Raw genomic sequence first — 10036 nt, forward strand, 5'->3', positions numbered from 1 at the left:
CTAACAATAAGAAAGCTATTGGGTGTAAGTGGATTTTCAAAGTGAAACACAATTCTGATGGGTCTGTTGAATGATTCAAAGCTCGCTTAGTAGTAAAAGGTTATTCTTAGTCACATGGTATTGATTACCAAGAAACTTTACTCCAGTGGCCAAACTAAATACCACTAGAATACTATTCTCTTTAGCTGCGAGTAAGGATTGGTCATTATAATAACTCGATGTGAAAAATACATTCCTAAATAGAGACTTATAAGAAGAAGTCTATATGGAAATTCCTCTAAGTTTAGAATCAGGGTCACAAAGAAGTAAAGTTTGCAAACTTCACAAGTCATTGTATGGGCTCAAACAATCTTCAAGAGCTTGGTTTTACAAGTTTACGAAATCAGTTATTAGCTCTGGCTACTCTAAAAGTCGAACATATCACACAACATATTGTTTATTATGAGTTCTTGTGAAAATAAGAAATCTATTCTTATTGTGTATGTTGATGACATCATTCTCATATGTGATGACAAGAAGGAATTACTCAACTTAAAAAGGACTATGGCTTGGCTATGGACTTCCCGCCTTATTTACTTAGTTAGAACGACTAAGATCTTGGACATCCCAAGTTCTTCCTTGGAATGGAAATTGGTCGTTCGTCTGAATGTATTTTCATATCTCAACGTAAATACTATTTAGATTTATTGAAAGAAATAGGGATGTTAGGTTGTAAACCAATTGACACCCTTTTGGATCCCTAGAAAGTTATAGGTTTTAGAAAGGACATCTTAGTTGATAAAGAGAGATATTAACGACTGAAGGTTCGTCTCATATATCTATCTTATACACGACCGGATATTGGCTTCTCGGTAAGTGTAGTTAGTTAGTTCATAAATAGTCCTACTCAAACTCACATGAATGCCGTTTATAAAATTTTACGATACTTAAAAGGTACTCTAGGGAAATGATTAATGTTTCTAAAAAACGACAATCGAGATATATTAGTTTATACAATGCAGATTGGGTTAGAGATATCACAGACATACGATCTACTTCATCCTATTTTACCTATGTGTGGGGTAATCTCGTGACTTGGAGAAGTAAGAAACAATCAGTCGTGTCAAGAAGTAGTGCTGAAGCTAAACTCAGAGCTCTTACTCTTCGATTATGTGAAGGAATATGGGTTGCTAGAATTTTGATTGAACTCGACTTTATTGATAATGATAAAATCAAACTTCTATGTGATAATCTTGTAGCCATTAGTATCGCTAAAAATCAAATGACAAAACAAAACATATTGAGATAGATAGAAATTTCATATCCGAAAAATTTAATAACAGGATAGTTGAAATCTCTCATATTCTGTCAAGACTTCAAATTGCCGATATACTCACTAAAGCCTTACCGAAGTCGACATTTGAAGACTTGTGTGACAAGTTAGGAATGTACAACTTGTACCTCCCAACTTGAGGGGGAGTGTAAATATTATGTAGTTATCAGTAATGGTAATGTAATTTCCCACTAATTATGTTAACTTCTCACTAATTAGTTTAACTACCCACTATTTATTCCCCACTAATTAGTTTAACTGCCCACTATGTATAACCTCTATATATTGAAAGTTGCAATTGTAATAGAGCAGTAGTGAAAAACATATTATACTCTCTGTTTGTTTTCAATTCATCAAAATCTTACACTTTTTTTATGCCTCTTTATCCCCTCGACAAACCACCCACCAAATCTTAGTCGATCTCTTGTGACTCATACTTTTTCATATGCCTTTTAATCCCCTCGGCAAACCACTTCAATAAATCAACAACTAATCCCCTAATCGACCACTCTGGTCAATCAACATCTCATTCATATATTTTTAACCACTAATATCTAATTTGTTAAAAAGACCTCTTATATTTACCCTCACTTTGGCAAATCAACCACAAAATCCCAATCGACATTTCATCTCGTGACCTCACACCTCTTATCCCCTCGGTAACTACCCATCAATCTTAGTCGACCTCTTGTGACTCACACTTTTTCATATACATTTTTATCCCCTCGGTAAACCACCCACCATTCTTAGTCAACCACTTTTACCCCCACTTCAACAAATCAACAATCAATTCTAATCAATCACACACATATTATCCCTCATCAAACTAACCACTAATCCCCCAATTGACCATCATCTTACGACTAACATTTTTTCGTATGTCTCTTTATTCCCTCATATGCCTCTTTAGCCCCTCGACAAATAAATCACTAATCTTAGACGACCTATTTTACCCCACTTCAATAAATCAACAACTAATACAAATACCAATTGTTCACACACCTCTTATATCTCGTTAAACCAACCACTAACCCTCAATTGACTATCATCTTGTGACTCACACTTCTTTATATGCCACTTTATCCCCTCACCTAAAAACCACCCACCACCCGACCTCCATATTGTGATCTTACACTTTCACATGCCTCTTATCCCTTGTTTAAAAGTTGTGCCACTATATATATTATACTCAAGAATGTATTCTTTAACATCGATCTCTCAAATATTTATAATATTCACTTTTAAATTTGTAGCTTTTGGGATTCGAACTTTAGTCTTAAACATGAAATGTGAACACCTTAACCGCTAGACCACTTGAGATTGTTGAATTAATTTTATAATTTTGTGTATGTGTGTATATTTTGTATTTAATATTTATTACCAATTAGTTAATTAGTCACCATCTTATGACTCATAATTTTTATATGTCTCTTTATCATATTTTTCCTCTTATCTCTCGGTAAATCAATCAACAATCTCAATCACATTTTTAAATGTTTGTTATTCCTTAAATAACCAACCACCAATCTCAATCACAGTTTTATATGCCTCTTTTCCTTCAGTAAACCAACCACAAATCTCAATCGACCTCTAATATTGTGACCTCATGATCCTTTGTTACTCATCTCTCATCCTTTGGCAAACCACATCCCAATCACACTTTCACACTCTCTTATCCCTAGGAAAATAAAATATCAATATAAATTGACATTTAACCTCATTAATTCACACTATACTATGGTCAATCAAATATTTGATTCATATTTTTTAACCACTCTCATTTGTTACCGACCTATTATCTCTCGAAAACCACACCCCAGTCATACTTGGTTAAAGGGTAGTACTTGTTTTGTTAGCTTTCAAGTTCGAAACACACATATAGTATTTTTTAGGGCTGAAAATGAGACGAGCTGCCCGTGAGCTGCTCGCGAGTAGCTCGGTCAAAGCTCGACTCGAGCTCGGTCAAACTCGAGCTTGAGCATGCTCGAGCTCGACTCGTTATATAATCGAGCCGAGTTCGAGTAGTTATATACTCGGCTCGAGTACTCGACGAGCTACTCGAATATATATAATTTATATTAATATAATTTATATTTAATTTATAATTTATATTTTATATATATTTTTTAATTTATATTTTATATTTTATATGTTATATTTTATATTTATAATATAAAAAATTGTAATACTTTAATTAAATATAAAATATGAGTATTAAAATATAAAATATAAATTTATACCCTAAATGACTAAATCCCTAACGGGCACCCTCCCTCTTCATTCTTCTCCAGTTCTCCTCCAAAGTCCAAAATCCCTAACCCTAACCTTTCTCCTCCAAAATCCCTAACCTCTTCTCCTCCATAGTTCATTCGGACAGCCGCCAACAAAGAACTAGGTTTTCATCAAACGAGAAAGCAAACGTCACCAAGGAGCTCAATGCAAAGCACCGAAAGGTTTTCATCGTTTTCCCCTTTTTTATTTTCATTTCAATTTCTTCTTTATTCTCTTTCGATCTTGCATAGATTCGATATGTTATACTTCCGATCTGTCAACAAAGAACTAGATTCTCTTCAATTTAATATCTGCATTTATGAATCTTGCTAATATGAATACTGTAATACTGCATTTAAGTCTGTACTCTGTAATACCTAAATCCCTAAAGACCACTTCTGTAATACTGTAATACTGTCCCAAATCAAAGGTTGAACGAAATTGGTATGAGTTATCTTCAATTTAATGTCTGCATTTAGGAATCTTGCTAATATGAATACTGTAATACTACATTTAATACTGCATTTAATGTCTGTAATACTGCATTTAATGAAATTTTCTAATATTACGCAGATAAGAATCTTTACACCATTCGTGAGGTTCCTTTTACAGATATTCGGTCTTTCAACAGGTAATCTCTCATGCTGCTTCGTTTATATTTACAGTTAGAAAGTATGTTTTTGCATTACGTCCTTGTCATATGATATAATTCTAACTCATCATATATTATGAATTTTTTGGTGGCTTTTAGATCAATTATGTCCGTAGATGGTGTAGCAGCTGTAGATGAAATTGAGAGCAATGAAATTGGTGATGAACTTCAACAAGATGAAACAATTGTTTCGCATGCTGGGAAAGAATCACAAAAAAATCAAGATCCAGAAGAACATGAGAAAGAAGGTTTCCGTATCAATAAAAAAAGAAAAACTTCAAGTGTTTGGAATGATTTTGAATCTGTTACAGTGGCGGATGGAAGTAAAAAGGCAAAGTGCAAGCATTGCTCTTATTTTTTATCAATATGTAAAGGGTCTACAACAAGTCTTTTGCGACACAGTACAAACTGCATAAAAAACAAGTCTTTTTTTATCAATATGGAATGTTGGGAACTTTGGAGTTTTGATTAAGTAAGTTTGGTTGTTTTATGTTGAACTAATTTAATATATTGTATGTTTAGACTTTGGATTTTAGATATTTTTAGTTAGAATGGTTATGTTTTAAGTTGAATGTTTTAATGTGTAATATTGTGTATTCTATTTGATTTTGATGGAATGTTTTTATGTTTTAGGTGAAATGAATAATTCTATATGTTTATTCATTTTGTTGTGATCTTTTGATATATTGAAAGTGTGAAACTATTTAGTTGATATGTTTTAATTTTGTAGGTTTCGAGTCGAGTTCGAGCTATAAATCGAACTAATCGAGTCGAGCTCGAGCCGAGCTCTTGAGCTCGGTAAAATTCAAGCTAATCGAGTCGAGTTCGAGTCGAGCTCGAGTACTTGTTTTGAGTTCGAGCTCGAGCTTTAATTTTGATACTCGATCGAGCTCGAGCTCGAGTTCGAGCCGTTGAAATTTTTTCGAGCTCGAGTTCGAGTAGACCTCTACTCGAGCTCGACTCGACTCGTTTTCAGCCCTAGTATTTTTATTTTTAACCGTTCCAAGTTTATGGGCTGGTCAACTCACAATCCAACATAAATATCCATTTACTCTTACATATATATTCAAATTAAGCACACAGCTCTTGACCCAGCAAACTAAACAAATTCAAATTAAGCATGATTATATATATAGATTAGTTAGTTAAAATTTGAACTTATATTGTTATGAATGTCGCACGTTTATCAAATTTGATATTGAATTTAAATATAAAGTCTTATTAGCTTAGTTGGTTAAAGTGTTGTACTTGTTTTCTTAGGTTGCAAGTTTGAAACATACATATAACATTTTTAATTTTATTTTAAATCGTTTCAAGTTCATGGACTTATTTACTTATTTTGTTAGGTTGCAAGTTTGAAACATATACATAGATTGTTATGATATACATAATTAATCATCATAACCGATATAATTCATTATGATTAGTAATTATCATAATCGGTAGAATCCATTATGATTAACAACTATGGCTGCAACCCTTGAAAAACCCTTTTGTTCTGTGGCAAGCTCGAGGTTCGAGAAGTTCAACCTCAGTTTGTGGGTCATGAATCTTTTATAAAATGAAACATTTTTTAAAAATATTTTTAATAATTCTTTACAACTTTTGAAATTAGTTATAAAAATAATCAATTTTGATACAAATTTAAATAATCTTGGGATTTGCGATAATCAAATTACAATTTGATTTTTTTAGAAATTCGTTGTTTAAATTAATTAAAAATTATTTATTTAAAAGATAATTTATTTGAAACAGAGTCGCCAATTAATTTTTTGAAAATCAATAAAAATGGCATACGTGTACAAACATATTTTTAGCTAGAGTTTTTTTTAGTTCGTAGTTTGGTGATACTCTGGAAAGGCTTTTACGTTTCATCCTCTATACCCATTTTGAAAATGGTCTCTACTTATAAATTTGTTTTTTGAAAATCAATTATATAACATTTTATTTTGACCAACCAGTCCTAGGCATGCGTATGTTTTAACGTCATTTAAAGAATATTAATAACATTTATTTAAATATTGGTACCTATTGCTAATGATGACTATGGAGGAAAATATCTGAAGAACATTGGTTTAGAAGGCATTAGGATTTAAAAATAAATTATAAAGAAGCTTTTTTCGAAATATTTTTTGTGAAAATATCCCAAAAATATTTTGAAACCATTTTCTAATTTTTCTAAATTTTTAAAAATGTTCCGAGGTTCCAAAATTACAAAAATTAATTTTGGAGTTTGAAAATGAGAACCAAACAGGCCTTAGGACCGATGTCCTAGGTCCTGGGTTCATTTTATCGGCCGAGGGCTAAGGGCCCTCAGTTTTAGGTTTATACCCTTCGGTCGGGACTCAAGATCCTCGTTCGGACCTATTGGTCCTAGCTGAAAAGCCTCGGTCTAAGTGCTAAGGACCCTCGGTTTTGGGCTAAAATTCTTGGTCGGGTGCTATAATTCTTTGTCGGACCTATTAGTCATAGCTGAAGAACATCGGTCGAACCTCTCAGTCCTCGATGAAGAACACTAATCGAACTTGTCGGTCCTAGGTTAGATTTCTCGGTCCTCAAGAACATCAAAATTGTAGGTTTTGCAATTTTGATAGGGGCTTGGATTCTTTGATCCAAGGGCCTATGTAGCTTTACAAGGCTCCTAGGAACATTTAGAACGTCATCCCAATGTATCAACTGATCTGGGTGATGATCAATTCATTCAAAATAGTTTGTACCCAAAAATCGAGTTTTTGGTTTTAAAGCTGTTTTGAAGTGTAAAGAGCTAGTCAATAGCTTCCTTATGCTTCATATACTTGATTGATACTAAAATAAGAACACTAACGGTTTGTTTGGACCAATTCAATAACTCAAAAATTTCAATTATTATGAAATTTTTTATTTTGATCATACATGATCGGGATGGATCAAACATGATTCAAATAATTACCCAACATCATTAGAAAAATGTTGGGAAGCCTTTTGAGCTGCTATTATTGAGGATTAACACAAGAACAACAAACTCAATTTTTGGATTTTTAAAATTAAAATTTGGGTTCTTCTGTTTAAGGTTGATTGATGTATTCTAACATAAACATAGATCTTGAAAATGATCCTATGATCTATTTCCAATTCTAAAATCCAACAATTAGTCAATATACAAACTTATGAAAATTAAAACATAAAATTTCAATTTCAAACTGGAAGTATGAATTAAAGGATGATTGAAAGCATACCAAGGATTGAAGAATACTCCTTAGACCTTAGATAACTTTTGGGATGCATGGATCCAAGCTTTAGATCCTCACACAAAACTTTTGAAAAAATCTGAAGCTTTGTGCTTTAATGGTGGCTTTTGATTTATTCCGATTTAAGGCTTGAGATGTTATTTCTTGACTTTGAAAGTGTCGAGGGAAGATATTTATAGCCTTCCTGAGTTAGTTGAGGTCTCAAGTGGTTTGAATAAGCCAACATACACTAATGGCGTTTTGATTGTTCTTGGATCAACTTACCGGAATAGGCATTGACCATGCCTAAATATTTAGGGGAAATGATCAATGTGGTAGGGTGATGATTTCACATTTTGAATAAGTTGATTTGGTTGACTATTAACTGAATTCCATATTTAAGAAATCAAATATGAGACTTCATCCTTATCTATTCGGCGATCACGACGAAGAAGATAATGGAGGACAAAAAAACGTCGTTTTGGGTGTTGTTGACGAATGCGAAACGTTCTGTGAGCGCCCTATCGCATTATGTTGGCGATCAGGCACTTTGTTAGCGTTTTAGCTAACGGGCGTTAGCCGATATGGTGAGGTGCGAACGCGCGTTCCTTCGATTACAACGGGTTATGCGGGTGCATCTAAGGCGTTGGATGACAATCCAGCACCCATCCAACGTATGTGGTTTCGTCTGTACCTTTCTCTCCAAGTTTCGACTACACCCAAATACTGACTTATTTTTTAAATTAAAACCTTAAGAGTTTGTTTGAAATTGATTTTTCTTTCAACCTTTTTGCTTTAATTTTGATCTTTTCAAATACACAAAATATTAAGATAAATATGACAATTTTTGTCAATTTATTTTATTTTATTTTTGTATATTTTATGTTTAAATAAATAATTTTGGAAATGAAATGAGTACCTTATTTCATCTTTAATTATTTATTTTAATCCCTTAAGTTTTTTAAATTATTTTAAGATAAAATTAGTACAACATTTATTCTAAATATTTTTTTTTTGTTTCGGTCATTTTTCTTAATTAATTACATTTTAATTATTACAATAATTAATATAATTAATTATAATTAAATTTTGATCTTGAGTTAATTATTTTAATTTTTTTTTATTCGAAAAATAAATTAAAATAATTATTTTAATTTTATAAATTAGGTATATAAATTTTTAATGCTTACACTAACCATATAAAAACTTTGGTAAATTTATAAAACATCTATGAAGAAAATAAAACCTAGTCAATTATTTTTGTGCTAATTAGTTGTCACACAAATCAAGTAAATAATCCCCAAAAAGTTGATCACATTTTTCACATGAAATATAAAGCCTTGTTCTTCTTAGATTTTTTAAATAATTTATACAAAACCAATTTTTCAATCAATCACTTCTACCAATCACATCACTCATTTCATTAACCAAAATATTAAAATACCCTTTATTTAAAATTATTAATTTTTATTTTATTTATATAAATCAATGCCCTTTAAGTCATTTTACCAAAAATAATCATCACTTCCTCAAAATCATCATTCATCATTATTTTTTTCCCTCTCTAAATTATTTAAATAACTTCAATCCAAGCAAAGCCTAATATTTTGAATTACACTCCTAAATCAAACACATATATCTTCCTACAAGGCACATTCGAATACAGAAAACAAAACATATTGGAACATCAATTTTGATATCTAGAACAATCATTTCACTTTTGATATTCTAATTTCTCCGATAATAAAAATCCTTTAAATATCATATAAGATAAAATTATAAATGAATTAGATTAAAATAACTAATTAGAAATTAATATAAATCAAATTCTATTTTAAAATATTGCATCTTAATAAAATACATACAAAACAATTTATTTCTAGTATTATATGTAAATAGTATTAAACCAAGAGAAAATAAGAGTTTACCTAGAAGAACCATAATGAATGCCTCATAATTTTTTTTTAGGTAAATTAAAATATTAACATGTTTAAGATAAAGATATAATAGGGTAATGAACTAAAGTATAAAGATAATTATATATTTTTTTTTAATCATTTAATTTTCAAAATATAATAATATAAATTATGTGTTTTAAAAAAAATTAATAATAAAAATTAATGTAGTATGGTAATAAATAAATAAAAAACATATATATATATATATATATATATATATATATATATATATATATATATATATATATATATATATATATATATATAAACATATTTTTTATTATAGATTATAAAGATAATTATATAAATTCTTTTTTAATCAATTTAAGTATAAATATTTAAGGATATAAATTATTTTTTAATAGAAATTTAATAACGAAAATTAATGTAGTATGGTAATATATATATATATATATATACGGAGACTGCCCATATGAATTGAAGTAGAATAATGTGAATTTTCTTTCTTAATTAATTAATATAAATATATTAAATATTGATATAATATAAATATATTGTTTTTTTCAACTTACACTGATCTATGGTATTTTTTTTCACTTATTTTATCTATGGATAAAATATATAGATATTTTATAATTTAATAAATATTATCTTTCTTTCTTTATTTATCAATATA

Source organism: Impatiens glandulifera, chromosome 1 (genome assembly GCF_907164915.1).
Source record: "Impatiens glandulifera chromosome 1, dImpGla2.1, whole genome shotgun sequence".
NCBI classification, from domain to species: Eukaryota; Viridiplantae; Streptophyta; class Magnoliopsida; order Ericales; family Balsaminaceae; genus Impatiens; species Impatiens glandulifera.